Consider the following 20,702-nt stretch of genomic DNA (forward strand, 5'->3'; position numbering starts at 1 on the left):
TTTTGCCAACAGTGAAAAATCCAACTCCTTGGCTTCACATTAAAGCTTTAAATCATCTGTGCCTACTCTACCTAGACAATTTATCATGCACTATTTATCCATTCAAATCTTATGTGCTCCCCATTTGTGGCAAAAGAAAAAGGATATATATATATTACTTAGACACCTAACTTAAGTTTTCTTTTCTGTAAAACATTAATAATAATACCTGTATTATCAGTCTTTTAGAGTTGAAATAATAAAATATTTTCTTAAAAACTGCTTAAAATGTAAAAAATAAAAAGCTGTCAAATACTATACATATACATATACATATATGCACATATATGTATATTTATTTATCTCCCCTTTCATTATTATTATCGATATCATTATTAGAGAGAATATGGACTAGGGGATGGAGAGCTGGAAGTTAGGACAGCCTACATTCAAGTACTTATGCTGATACTTCTTGCCCCCAAAGAACTGAGTAAATCTCAGAAGTCCAGCAATCCTTTATGACTTTCTATCAGAGAGTAGCTGCCCATCTGTACTGAGAAACTGACTTTTTTTTTCAGTCATTCTTATAATGACCTACAAAAAAATTATCTTTTTTAATCACATGAGATTGAGCACAAGCTCAAGTGATTAGCCATGTTGTATGCCTTGTTAAGAATTCTATCCACTATCTTCAACATAAAGAAGATACAACTCACTTCCAGCTGATCAATGATGGACAGAAACAACTACACCCAGAGAAGGAACACTGGGAATTGAATGTAAAATATTAGCACTACTGTCTATCTACCCAGGTTACTTATACCTTCGGAATCCAATACTTAATGTGCAACAAGAAAATTGGATTTACACACATATATTGTATCTAGGTTATACTGTAACACATGTAAAATGTATGAGATTGCCTGTCATCTAGGGGAGGGAATAGAGGGAGGAAGGGGAAAATCTGGAAAAAATTAATACAAGGAATAATGTTATTAAAAAAAATTACTCATGCATATATACTGTCAAAAAATGTATAATTATAAAATTAATTAAAAAAAGTTTAATTTCATCTGAAAATTGTCTGTTCATATTGTTTGACCATTTATCATTTGGAGAATGGCTTGAATTCTTGTAAATTGGAGTTAATTATTTATATGTTTTAGAAATGAGACTTTTATCAGCACCCTTGAATGTAAAACATTTTCCTAGTTTGTTGCTTCCCTTCTAATCTTGCCTGCACTGGTTTTGCTTGTACAAAACATTTTTAACTTAATATAATTAAATAACCTATTGTGTAATCCAAAAAAAAAAAAAAAAAAAAAAAAAGAATTCTATCCACCCCTATTCTCATTCCTTAGGTTTCAAAATCAAGTTCAACCTCTCACTTGAGGTCTTCTTTTCTCTATGGACAATTACAGCCCATGTTAATCCCCCATTGTGTTTGCATAATTCTCCTTTATTTAGGATTCTCTGTGAGAAACAAAAATCAATGTGCATGAATAATGTAGCATTGACAATATCTTTGATACCATGTAAATATTTTGTTGTTGTTGTTAAAATAGGAGTTGGAAGGGTGCAAAATCTTCTTTGCTGTCCAATAGTTCTTAAATAAAAAAGTTTACTTTGGATGATTAATCAATCATAAGCATCCTGTTCACACACCTTTATCATAATATTTAAATCATCTTCTTTTCATTGAGTTGGTATTGAACTGATTTACAATTTTAATATCCAAGGACCCAGTTAATATTGAAATCAATAATTCTGATGTGAAAAGGGGTATGTGTGTAGTATATGTGTGCCCTCCTTTCTTTTCTTCCTCACTTATTCCACATTGTTTCTTATAATGGCTTTAGGCAAGTAAAATGCATTAGTGAGCAATCATGGTTTACAGGTTTTTTTAGATTTTTAATTGACATTTTTCTTTTATTATCAGCTCCTAGAAGTAACTTGCTAGACCTTAACAAGAAATATTTTCAAAAATATATATCCTAAAACATAGGGTTGAAATAGATATGAAAAGATCATCAAGTCCATCCCTCTTAGGGAAGAATTGCATCAAAATTTGATCATAATTGAAAATGAGTCCTTCCTAGAGAAAATATATGAGAAAGATAGATAATGCAGCTAATTATAGAAACTGTAGGAACTAGCTACATTTTTAAACAAATAACTAGAAAATATTTCCTTGAATCACTCATGAGACCTTCTCATTGCCATTGGTGCTTTTCTGTGTTCCTTAGTATCTTTATTTCTCTACCAAAACTTAACTTTTACACTATGTAACACGTATTTATTAAATACTTCTCAGTACATGTTATAAGAATACAAAGACACAATCAAAAACTATTTCTGCACAAAGACATTACATTTATATTCTATATATATTCATTCCAAAGTCATTTACAATATTCTTATCACTAAAATTGATAACTTTTTATTTTCTCATGGAACTTTCTTTACCATTTCATAGGATTTGAAGCTAAAGATTGACACTTTGGTTTCCTTCTTTAGCTTCCATGATAATGTACTCTTAGCATCTTCTTCCTTTCTCACTCCTTTCTCTCCACCTCCTTTTTGTTTTTTTTCTTCCTCTCACTCTTTACACATGTATATGTCTCATGGTCTGATGTTTTTTTTTTTTTTTTACCTTTTCTTTGTTCTTATAATTTCATTCTCCCTTTATGTTATAACACCCAGTTCCATTGCCTCAATTGTCACTATTATTCACATTGTGTTCTAGCTCCAATTTCTAGTCTCTATACACATTTTCTACTAAATGTCTACATAAGGATATCATGCTGTCACTTTAAGGTCACCATTTCAAAATGGAAATCATCATTTCCTCTCAAAAATCTGGCTCCCAAGCTTTCCTATTGTACTGATGTCATCATTCTCAAAATGAACTAAGCTTATAAATAAAAATCATCTTTGTTTCCCTCTCCCATCTAACTCAATTCAGTTATAGATAGATGATAGGGAGTGACACTCCCACTGCTCTGCAGCTCTTTGCAGGGCAGTTCACCTATCCCTGTTCTGTAGAGGAAGCTGAGAACCTCTTTGCCCTGAAGGCAGACTCCAAGGGCTTTTTCAAAAATGAGTAAAAAAGCCAAGCAAACTCTAACTATAGGTAGTATCTATACAGAAAGAGAGCAGATTTCTAACTCTAAAGAGACTAATAACATACGATCTTCAGACAAAACCCTAAAGGGAGATATAACTGATCCCTATCACACAAAGCTCTCCTAGAAGAAATTATAAAAAATCTTAAAAGAGAGCTAGAAGAAAAATGGGGAAAGGAAAGAGAAGCTCTGCAAGAGATTATGGAAAAGACATATAACTCATTAAAAGAAAGATTTGAAAAAGAAAACAACTCCCTGAAATGTGAAATGGAAAAGGTAAAAAATTCCAAGGGAAACAGAATTAGTGAATTGGAAAAGATAAAGAACTCCAAAAAAAGTAGGATTTTTGAATTGGAAAGTAAAGTAGGATTTGTGAATTGGACAAAGAAAATAACTAATTAAAAAAAATTAGTGAAATAGAAAAATATTCCATAGAGCAAAACAACTCATTTAAATACTCAATTGGACATATACAAAAAAGCAGTAAAAAAAAGCTAATGAAGAAAATAACTCAGTAAAAATCAGAACTGAACAAATAGAAATGAACAATTCATTGAGACATCAAGAATCAGTCAAGCAAAACCAAAAAAATGAAAAAAAATAGAAAAAATGTTAAATATCTACTTGGAAAAAACAACTGACAGGGAAAATAGATCTAGAAGAAATAATCTGAGGATTATTGGACTTCCTAAAAATTATGATGGACAAAAAGAGCCTAGACACTATTTTACAGGAAGTCATCAAAGAGAATTACCCAGATGTAAAAGAATTAGAAAGCAAATATATATATTGAAAGAATTCATCAAACACCTTCTGAAAGAGACCCCAAAATTAAACCCCAAAGAATATTCTGGCTAAATTTCAGAACTATCAGACAAAGGAAAAACTATTACAAGCAGCCAGAAAAAAAGCAATTCAAATACCAAGGAGCCACATAAGGATCACTGAAGATCTAACAGCTTCCACATTAAAGGATCTAAGAGCCTGGAATATGATATTCCATAAGGCAAAAGAACTTGGAATGCAACCAAGAATAAACTACCTAGCGAAGCTGAGCATTTTCTTCCAGGGAAAAAGATGGACATTCAATGAAGCAAGTGAATTCAATTTATTCCTAATGAAAAAAAAAAAAAAAAAGAGATAAACAAAAAAAATTGACTCCAAATATAAGACTCAAGAGAGGCATAAAAGATAAAAAGAACTCCTGAGAACTATATTTCTATTAGAGGCATACATAAAAAGTGTGTGTATAATTTGATTTTATTGTTACAATATAAAAAAGAAAAGTAGAAGTGGAAAGGGGATTGTATCAGAGAAAGGGAAAAAGGTAAATAAAAAGAGGGAAATTGCATCCCATGAAGAGGCAAAGGAAACCTATCATAGTTGAGGTAATTAAGGGGGAGGGGAGGATATTGTGGGAATCTTAATCTCAGCAGATTTGGCTCAAAGAGAAAATATTAAATATATTTGGTTTACAGAGAAACCTCTCTCACTTCATTAAAAAGTGGGAGAGGAAAAGGGAAAAGGAAAAGAGTAGGCTAAGTAGAAGGGAATACAAAAAAAAAAAATAATGGAAAGGTATAAGAAAGGAGGAGGGACTCAAAGAGGGGGGGAAGAATTCTAAAAAGGGAGAGCTGCATGATGCAAGTGGTACTCATAAAGTTTAATACTGGGAAGGGGCATAAGGAGGGCAAGAAAAAGAAAAATATAATCTGGGAATAATAAGATGGCAGAAAATACAGAATTAGTAGTTTTAACCATAAATGTGAATGGGATGAACTCTCTCATAAAACTGAGGTGGGTAACAGACTGGATCAAAAGCCAGAAACCCACAATATGTTGTTTGCAGGAAACATATTTAAATCAGGATGATACATATAGAGTAAAGGTAAAAGGCTGGAGCAGAATCTATTATGCTTCAGGTGAAGTAAAAAAAAAAAAAAAAAAAAAGCAGAGGTACTTATCCTTAACTCAGATCAAGCAAAAGCAAAAAGGAAACAATGTCTGCTAACGGATAGCATAGACAATGAAGTAATATCAATACTAAACATATATGCACCAAGTGGTACAGCATCTAAATTTCTAAAAAAGAAGTTAAGAGAGTTTCAAGAAGAAATAAACAGCAAAACTATAATAGTGGGAGATTTCAACCTTGCACTCTCAGAATTAGATAAATCAAACCACGAAACAAATAAGAAAAAAGTTAAAGAAGTAAATAGAATATTAGGAAAATTAGGTGTGATAGATTTTTGGAGAAAACTGAATAGAGACAGAAAGGAGTATACTTTCTTTTCAGCAGTCTATGGAACCTATACAGAAATTGACCATATGTTAGGACATAAAGACCTCAAAATTAAATGCAGAAAGGCAGAAATAGTAAATCCATTCTTTCAGATCATGATGCAACAAAAGTTACATTCAACAAAAAGCTAGGGGTAAATAGACCAAAAAGTAATTGGAAACTAAATAATTTCATCCTAAAGAATGAATGGATGAAACAGCAAATCATAGACACACTTAATAATTTCACCCAAGAGAATGACAATGCAACAACATATCAAAATTTGTGGGATGCAGCCAAAATGGTAATAAGGGCAAATTTTATATCAGTAGAGGCTTACTTGAATAAAATAGAGAAAGAGAAGATCAATGAATTGGGCTTGCAACTTAAAACGCTAGAAAAAGACCAAATTAAACCCCCCCCAATCAAATACTAAACTTGAAATTCTAAAATTAAAAGGAGAATTTAATAAAATTGAAAGTAAAAACAAACAAACAAAAAAAAAAACCTATTGAATTAATAAATAAAAATAAGACTTGGTTTTATGAAAAAAATAAACTGTTGGTAAATTTGATTAGGAAAAGGAAAGAGGAAAATCAAATTGTTAGTCTTAAAAATGAAAAGAGAGAACTTTCCATCAATGAAGAGGAAATTAGAGCAATTATTAGGAGTTACTTTGCACAACTTTATGCTGATAAATTTGAGAACCTAAGTGAAATGGATGACTACCTTCAAAATATAGGCTGCCCAGATTAACAGAGGAAGAAGTAAATTGCTTACATAGTACCATTTCAGAAAAAGAAATGGAACAAACAATAGTTATATAGTAACGATAGATAGATAGATAGATAGATAGATAGATAGATAGATAGATAGATAGTAATCAACTCCCTAAGAAAAATTCCCCAGGACCAGATGGATTTGCATGTGAATTCTACCAAACAGTTAAAGAACAATTAACTCCAATGTTATATAAACTATTTGAAAAAATAGGGAATAGAGGACTCCTGCCAAATTCCTTTTATGATACAGACATGGAACTGATACATAAACCAGGAAGGTTGAAAACAGAAGAAGAAAATTATAGACCAATCTCCATAATGAATATTGATACAAAAATCTTAAATAAAATATTAGCAAAAAGATTACAAAAAATCATTCCCAGAATAATACCATGGCCAAGTAAGATTTATACGAGGAATGCAAGGCTGGTTCAATATTAGGAAAACTAAAACTATTAGCATAATTGACTATATCAATAACCAAATTAACAAAAACCATATGATCATCTCAATAGATGTAGAAAAAGCATTTGATAAAATCCAACATCCAGTGCTATTAACAAACATTTGAGAGTATAGGAATAAATGATCTTATCCTTAAAATAGTCAGTAGCATCTATTTAAAACCATCAGCATCATATGTAATGGAAATAAACTGGAACCATTCCTATTAGGTTCTTACTAAGTGCTAATGACATAATGAGATATTAGGTTCTTACAAAGTGCCAAGATGGTACTTAACAATTCTCTAGTTCTGCCCTTTGGGGGAAGTTTTACCCCTTTGAACTTCTGGGTAGGACCTTGCATGCTTAGGAGGAGCACATTCATTGGTTGAAGTATTTTTTTCCCAGAAGCCCCTGAGTTATTCCATGCCCATTCTCTGGGAGGATAAAAGAAGTGACATTGAGCAAGGGAGAGGAGTCTCTACTCTAAGTCAGAGCTGGTGGCTTGATACAGGAAGAAGAATCTGGCCCAGAGATTGAGTTGAGACAGCAGAGAGTGATCAGCAGTCGCTGGAGACAACAGAACTTTACACATTCTCAGTAAGATCAGGAGTGAAACAAGGTTGTCCACAATCACCATTACTATTCAATGTTGTATTAGAAATGCTAGCTTCAGCAATAAGAGTTGAAAAAGAGATTAAGGAATTAGAGTAGGCAATGAGGAAACCAAATTATCTTGCTTTGCAGATTATATGATGATATACTTAGAGAATCCCAGAGATTCTACTAAAAAGCTATTAGAAATAATCCCCACCGTTAGCAAATTTGTAGGATACAAAATAAACCCACATAAATCATCAGCATTCTTATATATCATTAACAAAAGCCAACAGTTAGAGATGATACAAAGAAAAATTGCATTTTAAATAACTGCCTATAGTATAAAATATTGGGGAATCTATCTGCCAAGGGAAAGTCAGGAACTATATGAGTAAAACTGCAAAACACTTTCCACAACAATAAAGTCATATCTACCTAATTGGAAAAATATTAAGTGCTCTTGGATAGGTTGAGTGAATATAATAAAGATGACAATACTACCTAAACTAATCTATTTATTTAGTGCTATACTAGTCAGACTTCCAAAAAATTATTTCAATGACCTAGAAAAAAATAACAACAAAATTCATCTGAAAAAACAAAAGGTCAAGACTTTGAAGGGAAGGAATGGGAAAAAAAAAATCAAATGAAGGTGGCCTAGCTGTACCAGATCTAAAACTATATTATAAAGCAGTAGTCACCAAAACCATTTGGTATTGACTAAGAAATACACTACTTGATCAGTGGAATAGGTTAGCTTCACAGAACAAAATATTCAATAACTTTAATAATCAAGTGTTGACAAACCCAAAGACCCTAGCTTTTGGAATAAGAATTCACTCTTTGACAAAAAATGCTGGGAAAATTGGAAATTAGTGTGGCAGAGACTAGGCATTGGTCCACACTTAACACTATATACCAAGATAAGGTAAAAATGGGTTCAGGACCTAGGAATAAAGAATGAGATTATAAATAAAATTAGAAGAACATAGGATAGTTTATCTCTCAGACCTCTGGAGGAGGAAGGAATTTGTGAGCAAGGAAGAACTAGAGATCATTATTTATCACAAAACAGAAAACATTGATTATATCAAACTAAAAAGCTTTTGTACAAACAAAACTAATGTAGACAAGATTAGAAGGGAAATAATAAACTGGGAAAACATTTTTATAGTCAAAGTTTCTGACAAAGGCCTCTTTCCCAAAATATATAGAGAACTAACTCTAATTTATAATAAATCAAGCCATTCTCCAATTGATAAATGGTCAAAGGATATGAACAGACAATTTTCAGATGAAGAAATTGAAACTATTTCTAACCATATGAAAAGATGCTCCAAATCATTATTAATAAGAGAAATGCAAATTAAGACAACTCTGAGGCACCACTACACACACCTTTTAGATTAGCTAGGATGACAGGAAAATATAATGCTGCATGTTGGAGTGGATGTGGGAAAACTAGGATACTGATGCATTGATGGTGGAATTGTGAATGAATCCAAGCATTCTGGGGAGCAATTTAGAACTATGCCCAAAAAGTTATCAAACTGTACATACCCTTTGATGCAGAAGTGTCACTACTGGGCTTATATCTCAAAGAGACCTTAAAGAAGGGAAAAAGACCTGTATGTGCCAAAATGTTTGTGGCAGCCCTTCTTGTAGTGGCCAGAAACTGGAAATTGAATGGATGCCATCAATTGAAGAATGGCTGAATAGATTGTGGTATATGAATGTCATGAAATAGTATTGTTCTGTAAGAAATGACCAGCACGATGATTTCAGAAAGTCCTGAAGAGACTTGTATGAACTGATGTTGAGTGAAAGAGCAGGACCAGGAGATCATTATATACTTCAATAACAATACTATATGATGATCAATTCTGATGTACTTGTCTCTCTTCAACAATTAGATGATTGAAATCAGTTCCATTTGCTCAATAATGAAGAGAATCAGCTACACCCAGCAAAAGAACTATGGGAAATGCGTATGAACTACAACATAGCATTTTCACTCCCTCTGTTTTTGTCTGCTTGCATTTTTTATTTCCTTCTCAGGTTATTTTTACCTTATGTCTAAATCTGATTTTTCTTGTGCATCAAAATAACTGCATGGATATGTATACATATATTGTATTTAACATATGCTTCAATATATTTAACATGTATGGGTCTACCTACCATCTAGGGGAGGGGCTGGGGAAAGGAGTGGAAAAGTTGGAAAAGAAGGTTTTGCAAGGGTCAATGTTGAAAAATTACACATGCATATATCTTGTAAATAAAAAATTTATAATAATAAAAAAAGAATTAGAAATCAAAGAAATGTGGCTTAACAAACTGTACAACAGGATTGTGATGGAATATTCTTGTTCTATAAGAAATTACAAGCAGGATATTTTCAGAAATGAGGGCAATATTATATGTAGTAACAGTAATAATGTGCATTGAATAATTGCGAGTGACTTAGCTATTCTCAGCAAAACTATGATCAAAGACAATCCCAAAAGATCAGTGATGAAGCATACAATCCACCTCTAAAGAAAGAAGTGATACTGTTTGAATACTGACTAGAGAATCATATTTTTTACCTTTTTTTTTTATTAGCGTCTTGTACAAAGTGAATATGATGAAAATGTTTTACATGATTGCATAATATCACCAATATCTAATTGCTTGCCATCTCAGAAAAAGAGGGATGAGAAGGATGTAGGGAGAGGTAGAATTTGGAACTCAACATTTTAAAAAGGATTCAGATAGGGAAGTGGACTTAAAATGGCAGAGTAAAGGCAGGAACTTACTCAACCTCTCTCCCAAACTACTCCATATTTCTTTAAATAATGACTAAACAAATTTTCCCCCCATCTGAAGGCAACTTAGAAGCTGAGCAGAGAAGGTCTTCACTGGCACTCCCAGATGCTCTGCCTGGCTCCAGGCAGGGCCTCTGAACCAACAGTAGTACTGGTGACTTATAGATTTTTTAGCCCAAGGACACCAAAGAGAATGCAGAAGGTTAATGGAGAGAGTCTGTGGCAACAGGGTAGAAACGTAATATGCAGGCCTAGCACAATTTTAGTCAGTGGAACCCCAGCCCTGGACAGTATACTAGATCTTACAGCTATAGTAGAGTTGGGAAACTGCTCCAGAAAAGAATGCTTGTGGTCATACTTCTAGAAGGATTTCTGAAAACAGCTGCACAGAACCCCTGTACCTAGAGATAATGCACTCTCCACCTTGAACAGAGCCCTATTTCAACAGAGTTAAAAGCCCAGTAATAGGCTTGGGAAAATGATCAGAAAACAAACAAACAACAACAAAAAAAAAAGTTTTTGGCCACTGAAAGTTATTATGGTGCCAAGGAAAATCAAAACACAGATTAAGAAGATGATAATGAAGTCAAAGATCCTACATATAAAGCCTCCGAGAAAAATATGAATTTGGCTCAGGCCATGAAAGAGCTCAAAAGGAACTTTAAAAATCGAGTAAGAGAGAGAGAGGAAAAATTACAGAGCAAGTTGAGAGGTGAAAAGGGAAACAAAAAACTAATGAGGAGAAGAATGTCTTAAGCAAAATTGGCCATTTGGGAAAGGAGATACAAAAACTCACTAAGGAAAATAATTCCCTAAAAAATAGAATTGAGCAAATGGAAGCTAATGATTTTATGAGAAATCAACATACAATAAAGCAAAACCAAAAATGAAAAAAAAATTAAAAATTAAAAAAAAAAAGAATATTTCACAATGTGAAATATCTCATTGGAAAAACAACTGACCTGAAAAACATATCCAGGAAAGATAATTTAAAATGATTGGTCTACCTTAATGTTAAAATAAATATTAAAAAAAAAAAAGAGCCTGGACATCATTTTGGAAGAAATTATCAAGGAAAACTGTCCTGATATTCTACAACCAGAGAGTAAAATAGAAATTGAAAGAATCCACAGATCACCTCCTGAAAGAGATCCCAAAATGAAAACTCTCAGGAATATTATGGCCAAATTTCAGAACTCCCAGATCAAGGAGAAAATATTGCAAACATCTAGAAAGAAACCAAGTATAATGGAGCCACAATCAGATAACACAAGATTTAGCAGCTTCTACATTAAAGGATTGGAGAGCTTGGAATATGATTTTCTGGAGAACAATGCAGTTAAGATTGCAATCAAGAATCAACTATTCTATAAACTGAATTATAATCCTTGAAAAGAAAAGGTGGTCATTCATTGAAACAGAAGATTTTAAAGCATTTGTAATGAAAAGATCTGAATGGAAAAATTTATTTTAAATACATAATTCTGGAGAAGTATAAGGAGATAATCAATAAAGTGATAAGGGACTTTATAAGATTTATCTATTTACATTCCTAAATGGGGGTGGGGGTGAGGATGATACTTGTAAACTCATTAGAATATTCTCATTATTATGGCAGTTAGGAGTGTAATAGACAGAGGGCATGGGTATAAGTTGAATATGAAGGGATAATATCTTTTTTAAAATTATGAAATGAGAGAGGAATATATTGGGAGAAAGGGAAGGGAAGAAGCAGAATAGTGCAAATTATATACCATTTAAAAAAGACAAGAAAAAGCTTTTACAATGGAGAAGAAGGTGGGGGGTGGAGAGAATGAGTGAACCTTACACTCATCAGAATTGACTAAAAGAGGAAATAATATAGACTCAATAAGGGTATAGAAACTTTTCTTACCCTGCAGGAAAATAGGGGAACAAGATATGGGAAGAGGGGATTAGTGGTACAAGTGAGGACATATTGAGGGAGAAAGTGGTCAGTAGCAAAACACTTTTGAGGAGGGACAGGGAAAAAGGAGAGAGAGAATAAATGGGGGGGGCAATAAAATTAGCAATAGACATTGTAAAAAAGTTTTTTTTCAAAGCAACTTTTTCTGATGGAATATTATTGTTCTCTTGTTCACTGAGAAATGATGAGCAGGAGGCTCTCAGAAAAAAAAAAAAATACTTAGGAAATATTCCATTAACAAAATGAAATAGATAGTAATAGCAATGGTCTGGTATCAACATCTGTAAATTACTTTGTTCTTTTCAATAGTACAATCATCCACATCTACTCTGAAGGACTTATGATTAAAAATCACCCTTTAAATTATAGTACCTTAGACTTTTTTTTTTTTTTTAATGGGCAATTGCACACTTTCTGTACTGATTCAATCCTTCCAATTTACCCCTTCTATACTAGCATGTTTAACATCCAAGTAAAGTAATATCATTATGCTTTTATATCAGGATTGATTCAGAGTCCAATGACTATTTTTTTTTGAGGAAATATACCCATACCCCCATTCACTAGCCTTTACTCTTGAACCCTAAATGAAATTCATCCTTGAACAAAAACCCTGTTCCAAATTATATTGAAATATTTAGGTAATAAACATAAGCATTTATTTAACAATAAGACAAAGAAAGTAATAATATGTTTAAAATAAGGAAATTAGTAACAAGATATATCACAATTCACACATATCTGTATGATGGTCTTCTGCTCATGTACACAGTATTTATGAGAAACAGAGGGTACAGAATTATATAAACCAGGCAAAAAGGAAATGAGGAAATCTCATGTAGTGAGGGTAGCACACAACTATAGATCTGTGCATTTCACTCTTCTCTTTATTATATCAAGGTATCCTTAATAATGGAATCCATATCCATGAGTTAGCAGTATATCATGACACATAGAAAGGGTTGATGTAATCTTAAGTTGTATTAACACAAATGTGGAAACCTGTTGGTTTTTGTCTTAGCTTTATCATTTATCATTTATTATCATTTATTAATTTATCATTTATCATTTATCATTTAGTTTCTCTCTTGCCTCAATTTCCTTATCAGCAAAATGCAAGGAATGGACCAAGTGATTTCAACAGTTTAGCTCTAAATCTATAATTCTGTAAATTTCTGGAATGATTTCTTCAACTTTAGGTGCCAAGTCTTACAGTAGTCTATTGTTATTATTGCTAATATGACATATTTTCATGTCCAAAGTTGCCTTGTTGTAATGGAAACTGCCAGTTCGTGTTGTCTTTTAGAGCCAGAATCCTGTGTATTTGCTTATTTGTCTGGTATACTTCAGCACAGTATCTAAGCAATTCTATAACCCAATTACTCTAATTATAAATCAGGAAGGGAGAAGAGCAAATATCTCATTTTTTTTCCCACAACTGATCGATGGTGACAGATTAGTAGATCCACCAACTCAAACTATTTTTGAGCATTATCAACTTAATTATAGCAAAAAGCATATGAATAATATGTCATGTTTAATTAGTCAATGCCATGTTCAAGGAGTGAAAAATCTGCTTAAATGGATCTGGATATTTTCTTTATGTATTTTTGATATTCACATCAATCTATTCTTATCTTCCTTTACTAGGATACATTTTTCAGTTCACTCTTTTTATTATACATAGAACTTGGACTAAACAATTTCATGGGTCTTGACTCTAAAATATTGGCCCATATGATTGCAGCCTATTCTGGATGAAAAACAGTCTTAGAATAAGAATTAAGGTTTCAATCTCCATAACACAGACCCCAAATCTAAAGGTATCAAAATGAGAATTCTCACATACTATAACTATATTATAAAATGTCACTGTAAGTCAATTAGTTAACATGTATTAAGTGCTTATTTAATACCAGGTAGTATACTAAAAAAAAAAAAAAAAAAAAAAAAAAAATTAAGCTGAGACTTGGAGGAAGATATGGAAAGTTGGACAATTGAGGCATGTAGAGACAATATTTTAGGCATGGATTACAGCCAGTGAAAATGGTTGTTATTAAGAGGTCAAGTATTGTGTGAAAAGAATAGTCAAGAGTCTAATGTCAGTAGACTGCAGAGTATGTAAAGAAGAAAAGATATAAGAAAACTAGAAAGCTAGGAAAGAGTAAAGAATTCAAGGACTTTGAAAGCAAAACAGAGATTTTTATTGTAGATGCCAGAAGAAAGAGGAAGCCATTGAAGTTTTTTGAGTTTATTTCTTTTTCTTTTTTTTTTTTTTTTTTTAGGGGAAAAGATATATGTGATCAGACATCTGGATAGACTGAATTGAAAAGTGACTACAGGGGGCAGATAGGTGGCGCAGTGGATAGAGTACCAGCCTTGAATTCAGGAGGACCCGAGTTCAAATCTGTTCTCAGACACTTAACACTTCCTAGCTGTGTGACCCTGGGCAAGTCACTTAACCCAAGCCTAAAAAAAAAAAAACAAAAAAAAAAAAAAAAATGACTACAGGAAGGAAACCAATGAACCACTGGAGCCTATTCCAGAGTGGATTAATTGTCAGAAGAGAGAAGGGAGAATATTTAAAAGGTGTTACAAAGGTAAAATAGACAGTCCTTACCAACAGTTTGCCTTATGTGAGTAAGGATTAGAAACCTGAATGTCTGTGAGAATGGTGATACCCCATAAGGAAGTAAAGAAGAGAAGAGATTTTGGAGAAAATGAATGAGCTCCATTTTTATTGAGTTAGAGAAATTTATCTTCAAGATATTTTAAAATGCAGTTGGAGTTGTGTGACTGGAAGTCAGGAAAGAACTTAGGCCTGGATAAGTAGATATGAAAAACATCTACATAGAAAAGATAATTGAAAACCTGAATCTGATGAGATTTTTTTTGTTTTGTTTTGTTTTGTTTTTTTCATTTATTTATGTGTTTTTCTTTTGAGCTAGTATAGAGGGAAAAGAAAAGGGAGCCCACAACAGAGACTTGGATCATCCCTCTTCTTAACAATGTGACATGGATGAAGGTCTCAGTATGGGCTGATTAGACAAGTAGGAAGAGAACTAGAAGATAAAAGGGTCATGAAAAATGTAGAGAAAATGATAGTATTAAAGTGACAAAGACAATTGACAGTGCCAAAGTTTTTGGAAAGGTCAAGAAGAATAAAGAATGAAAAAATACTGTTAGAATTGCCAAATGTCATAAGATCATTAGTAACTTTGGAGAGAAAAGTAAGTTGAATGATGGGATCAGAAGTCATATTATAAAGAGATAAGAAAAAAGTAAAAAAAAATAAAAATAAAGGAAATGGAGTCACTATAATTGGTCTTGTCAAGAAGTGTAGTCTTGAATAAAGGGAGAAGAGAGAAAATGAAAGCTAACTGGGAAGAACAGATCAAGTAAACAAGTGGAGTGTTGATGTGCTTGTTTATTTACATATTGGCAAAGCATAAGCCTATTGTAGATAATAAAGATAAACAGCTAGTAGAAGCAGAGGGATTGAAGATTATTGAGAGATCAGAGATGATGGAGGAAGCAATCTGATAGAGAAGGCTGTGAGATGTGATCATTTGAGGTTAATCTTGTTAAGGAGAAGGCCATTTAATAGAAAACAAGAGATAAAGAAAGAGATAGTGACAGAAAGTATCTAAAAGATGCAACTTGAGGAAGGAGAGAGAAAAAAGGACTTTTAGTGAATGCCTTTTTTTTATTCCAGTAAAATATGAGAAAATGTTCTCAGTTAAGAGAGTGTAAGAAGAGCTATGACTAATTTGAGAAGGGATGGAAATTTTTTGAAAAAGTAACTCTGGTGAGTGGGATAATGAATCAATTAGGGAGGAATAAAATTGCCTGACAATAGTAAAATAAAAAAAAAAACAAACAAACAAACAAACCAACAACAACAACAACAACAAAAAACAGTTCAATCAGTCATAGTTTTTTTGATTTTCTCTAGTTTTGTTCAGTAGCACATAAGTATGAGCCAAAGGTAATAGATGGCAGAAATAATATATGGCTAGAATGTGGAGTGGTAAAATCTGCAATAGATAACATTCAGGACAATGTAAAGTTTAACTGACTTACTCGATGTTGAAATGGTAAAGGGGGAAAAGTATATCTGGTTCAGAATTGATAGCTTAAAAAAGAACTAAAGAGTTAAGGATTTGGTAATAATGCTGAGGATAAAGAGAATTCTTTATAATTAAAAGATAGATGGAGAGATGGAACAACAAATGGAAGGTCAGAAAAAAGAAAACTTCAGAGTTCATGAACATAGATATGGAATACTTAGATGTGAAGGAAAAAATCAAAGGATTGACCATCTCTGTGTGTAGCTGTGGTGTGTAGAATGTGGTGTGCATTCAATCATGAGCCCCAGAAAGCTGATACTCCAATGTATTGTCTGCTACTGTAAAAGGCTGTAAAATCTATAAGCAGATAGGTTGAAGAAGCTTTTTACCCTTGGAACTTTCCCCAAGGAAATCTCATGTTATAACTAAATAGAATAACATCACACTCACACATTTACTATTTAATAACAAGAAACTTGAACACCAATTCAACAGAATAACTAGAATAGAGTTACATGTATGGTGCATTATACTTGAATTAGCAGATTCTGTGTTGGAATCCTACTTCTGACACTAGCTGTGTGACTTTGGACAAGTCTTGGTTTCCTCATTTGTAAAATAGGAATAATAAATGTAGTATCTGCATCACAGGATTTTTATAAAGTCAAGATGAAATAACAGAAATGATCTTGCATATGTTAAAGTGATTTTAAAATATCAGTTATTATTATTATTATTGAGAGAGTTAGAATATTGACTCTGAATCCCTGGTTCTTTTCACTATATAATAATGATAGGGATAAAGATAAAGTCTAAACTTATAGGTTTTTTTTAGTATAGGGAACTTCCTCAATGATGAAACTCCTTGTACAAAAGCAGCTAAGGCTTTAACAATTTAGTGTTACAAAGCTAACTGGATCATTTGGATATAAAGGGACCAGGGTCATATGGGCAGTATGTATCAGAGACATACCTTCAATCAAAGTTTTCCTGGTTTTGAGTCCTGCTATTGATCCACCATCCATACTGCCTCCCAACTATTATACTATTCCATCTCATAAAGATTATATTTTTTTGGCACATTCTGAGATTCAAGGTTCATCTGTGTAAGGGGAATGGGCTATGGAAATTTAGGACATTCACAGCTGTAAATGTCTTACTAACAAATAAAAGTTAGGTTTTTGTTTTTGAACATTTCAATATTTAATGTTTATAATAAAACCAATTATGTTGCAATATGCTGATTAAAAGTGAAATATTTTATTTTTGTTTCCATAATTTATCCTTCCACTTAATTTCTATGTATATAGAAAGAAGTGAAATTTTTTATTTTTGTTTGAACATTCACTACAGATTTTTAATTTAGTAATATTCACATAATCAGTGCCTATATATATATATGTATACATGTGTGTATTACACTCAATCATATGTACATATATATATATATATGCCTTATATATCCATTCATGTACATAAATGTACATATATAAATATATCTATATACATGCTTACAGATCTATATAGAGGTAGATATAGAAAGTCAAAATTGTCATATAAGGTTCAAAGTTATTTTGTTTATTACTACATTATGTTCTGGCTTATTAAATTGTTTTGTTGTTAATTATTTTATGATTTGCATACATTTCAGGAAACAGAAAAATACATGTGTTGATGGATTTTGATAATTTATATGAAATATTTTCATCTACGATCACAAGATAAATTCTTGTTCATGTTTATGAAATGTATTAGGTCTATAAAACTCTTAAATTAAAAAAAAAAAAAATGCACTGAGTTTTGAAAGGAACTGGTATGTGTCCTTTTGAAAACAACCCCACAAGTTGAGTGATAATCAAATTGATTATAAACAAGTAAAATAGAAAGAAATTGTGAAATGCAGTTCAACAGATATTTAGAAACACAGTAAAAGTAATATTTTAACAAAAAAGTTCAATTGCATGTCATTTTCTAGGAAAAGCTATTAAAAACAGAAACAATAACAACCCTTTGTTTGATGCTCTATAAAAACATTCAGGAATAATCTAGGTTCAATATCTAGTGCCCTCTCACCAGATCTTTTATTTTACAATGTTATTTCATTTTTCTCTGGCACCCATTCCTGTCTGTCTGAGCCTTTACATTCAATCATGAGCCCCAGAAAGCTGATACTCCAATGTATTGTCTGCTACTGTAAAAGGCTTAAGAGAAAATCTATAAGCAGATAGGTTGAAGAAGCTTTCTACCCTTGGAACTTTCCCCAAGGAAATCTCATGTTAGAACTAAATAGAATAATATCACATTCACACATTTACTATTTAATAACAAGAAACTTGAACACCAAATCAACAGAATAACCAGTGATTTCCTTTCCTCAAAAACAAGCAAGTATTTCCCATCAAAATTTCCTGAAGGAAAGTAAACTGAGAATCTAAAAAAGGATAGGGTTTTTATGCAGGATGATAAATGGACTTGCTAGGAAGACTTATTATTGCTGCCCTTTTAAAATCCTGGAAAATCTTTTTTCGTAAATTTCTAACTCAACTCAAAATCAGATTTTTAGTATTTTTCTAACACTAAAGTATCTTAAAATATAGAGTAGATCTGAGATAATCATCTTATAAGTATCATTCTCTACTCCACTTAATAGATCAAATAAAAATAGCTGGAAAAGATGCTATTAGCATTTTTAATTGTCAGTGGGAATTGAACATATTAATAGCTAAGCAAGAAACAGTAAAATTATTGTTTGAGGAAAACACTCAAACATAAACATAGCTTTAATTGCTTCTCATTTTTAAAGTCAGAGACCAAAAATCGAACAATCATTTTGTGTTGCTATCAAATTGTTCATTTCTAAATTAATTGTATTCAATTGACCATTGATGATAATTGTTAATGTGTAGATTTAGATCAAGTTAATCCAGTGAAGCTGAGTCACTGTACAAACTCTGTCTCTCTGTGTCTCTGTCTCTCTCAATCACACACGCACACACACACACACACACACCAACCTATTTCCATAAAAATACAACAGAATTTCAAAGTCACTGCAAAAAACAATTCCAAGGGCCAAATACAAACATTGCATCATGAAGAAGTCTTATACCTTTTTTCATTTCTTCTAGAATTACAAAATGAATCTAGTAATACAGATTCATAGAAACAAAAAAGAACTATGGGAAAAATAGACAAACAATAAAGTATATGTCTAAATATGATTGTGAAAATAATGACTAAAAGAGAGTACTAATATTAGCCTTTTGGGAGCCATAGGTATCATCTATTTTTATTTTCCAAACTATCTAATTCTTATGAAGTTATTTTTCTATGAAATGACTAGAATCCTTATTTTTAGGTAAATTCTAAATATAATAGGTACTTTATTCTACTGAGTAAAAAGCAGGGATATTATTCTTTGCTTAGAAATAGTCATTAAGATGATTTCAGAAAGGTCTGGAAAGACTTACATGAACTGATACTGAGTGAAATGAGTAGCATCAAGAGAACATTGTACATAGCAACAACAAGCTTATATGATAATTGATTCTGATGGACATGGTTCTTTTCAACAGCAAGGTGATTCAACCAGTTCCAATGATCTTGTTATGGAGAGAGCCAACTGCACCGGGAGAAAGGATTGTGGGGACTGAGTGTGGATCACAATGTAGTATTTTTGCCTTTTTTTGCTTGCTTTTTTTTCCCTTTTTCCTTTTTTTTTCCTTTTTGATTGAATTTTTGCAGCATGATAATTGTAGAAATATATATAGAAGAATTGCACATATTTAACATATATTGGATTGATTGCTGTCGAAGGTAACGAGTGGGAGAAAGGGAGGAAGAAAGAATTTAGAACACAAGGTTTTATAAAGGCAAATATTGAAAACTCTATGCATACATTTTGAAAATAAAAAGCAAAAAAAAAAAAAAAAAGATTGCTTTAGCTTTATTCCCCCCCCCCATCTAAAAAAACAGTCCCTGTATACAGAATTTGTTGCTCAGAATAAATAGGCACTGTGATTTATAGTTCAGTTCATTCCAGCTTCTATGGACAAGATGATAATCTAAGACCAAGATTAGCAAACTTCCATGCTTCTGAAAAAACATTGTTTGCTACTGAAAGACTCACAAGTCAGAAAGAAAGGGAGAAGTGAAAGAAAACAAAGAGAATATAAAAAAAAAAGAAGGAAGAAAAAAGTCAGAGGGGCAGAGAGGAAAATGGCATACTTGAGAAAATAGTGAGCTATTATAAAATGGGGAGTGATAAAATATTTCTTCAGGCAAAAATTATTTGTTCTTGATACACTACATTTATGTATCTACATCTACATGTATATTTATGTAAATATATTTCTGATTAGAATAACTAAAATGATTTGGATTAGTAACTTATTCTTTTAAAGACATGCTTTCTATTTCATCCATTACCTTTTCTAACAATTTTTCTCTTTTAAAATGGAAATCTTATAAAAGATTTGCTATTTCTCTTTCCCTCCTTTCCTCTTCCCTCCTCCTCTCTTTTTTCCAGGAGTCTTGGTCCAGTTCCATCTCTGTTGATTTCATTTTGCTTATCACATCCCTGCTGTGCTTTAATTAAAAACACAGTTCTTTCCTTTTCTGCCTTAGCTTTATGGAAAGAAGCAGCAAAGGTATGATGATGCTTCTACTTC

This window comes from Sminthopsis crassicaudata, chromosome 3 (genome assembly GCF_048593235.1).
Source record: "Sminthopsis crassicaudata isolate SCR6 chromosome 3, ASM4859323v1, whole genome shotgun sequence".
NCBI lineage: Eukaryota > Metazoa > Chordata > Mammalia > Dasyuromorphia > Dasyuridae > Sminthopsis > Sminthopsis crassicaudata.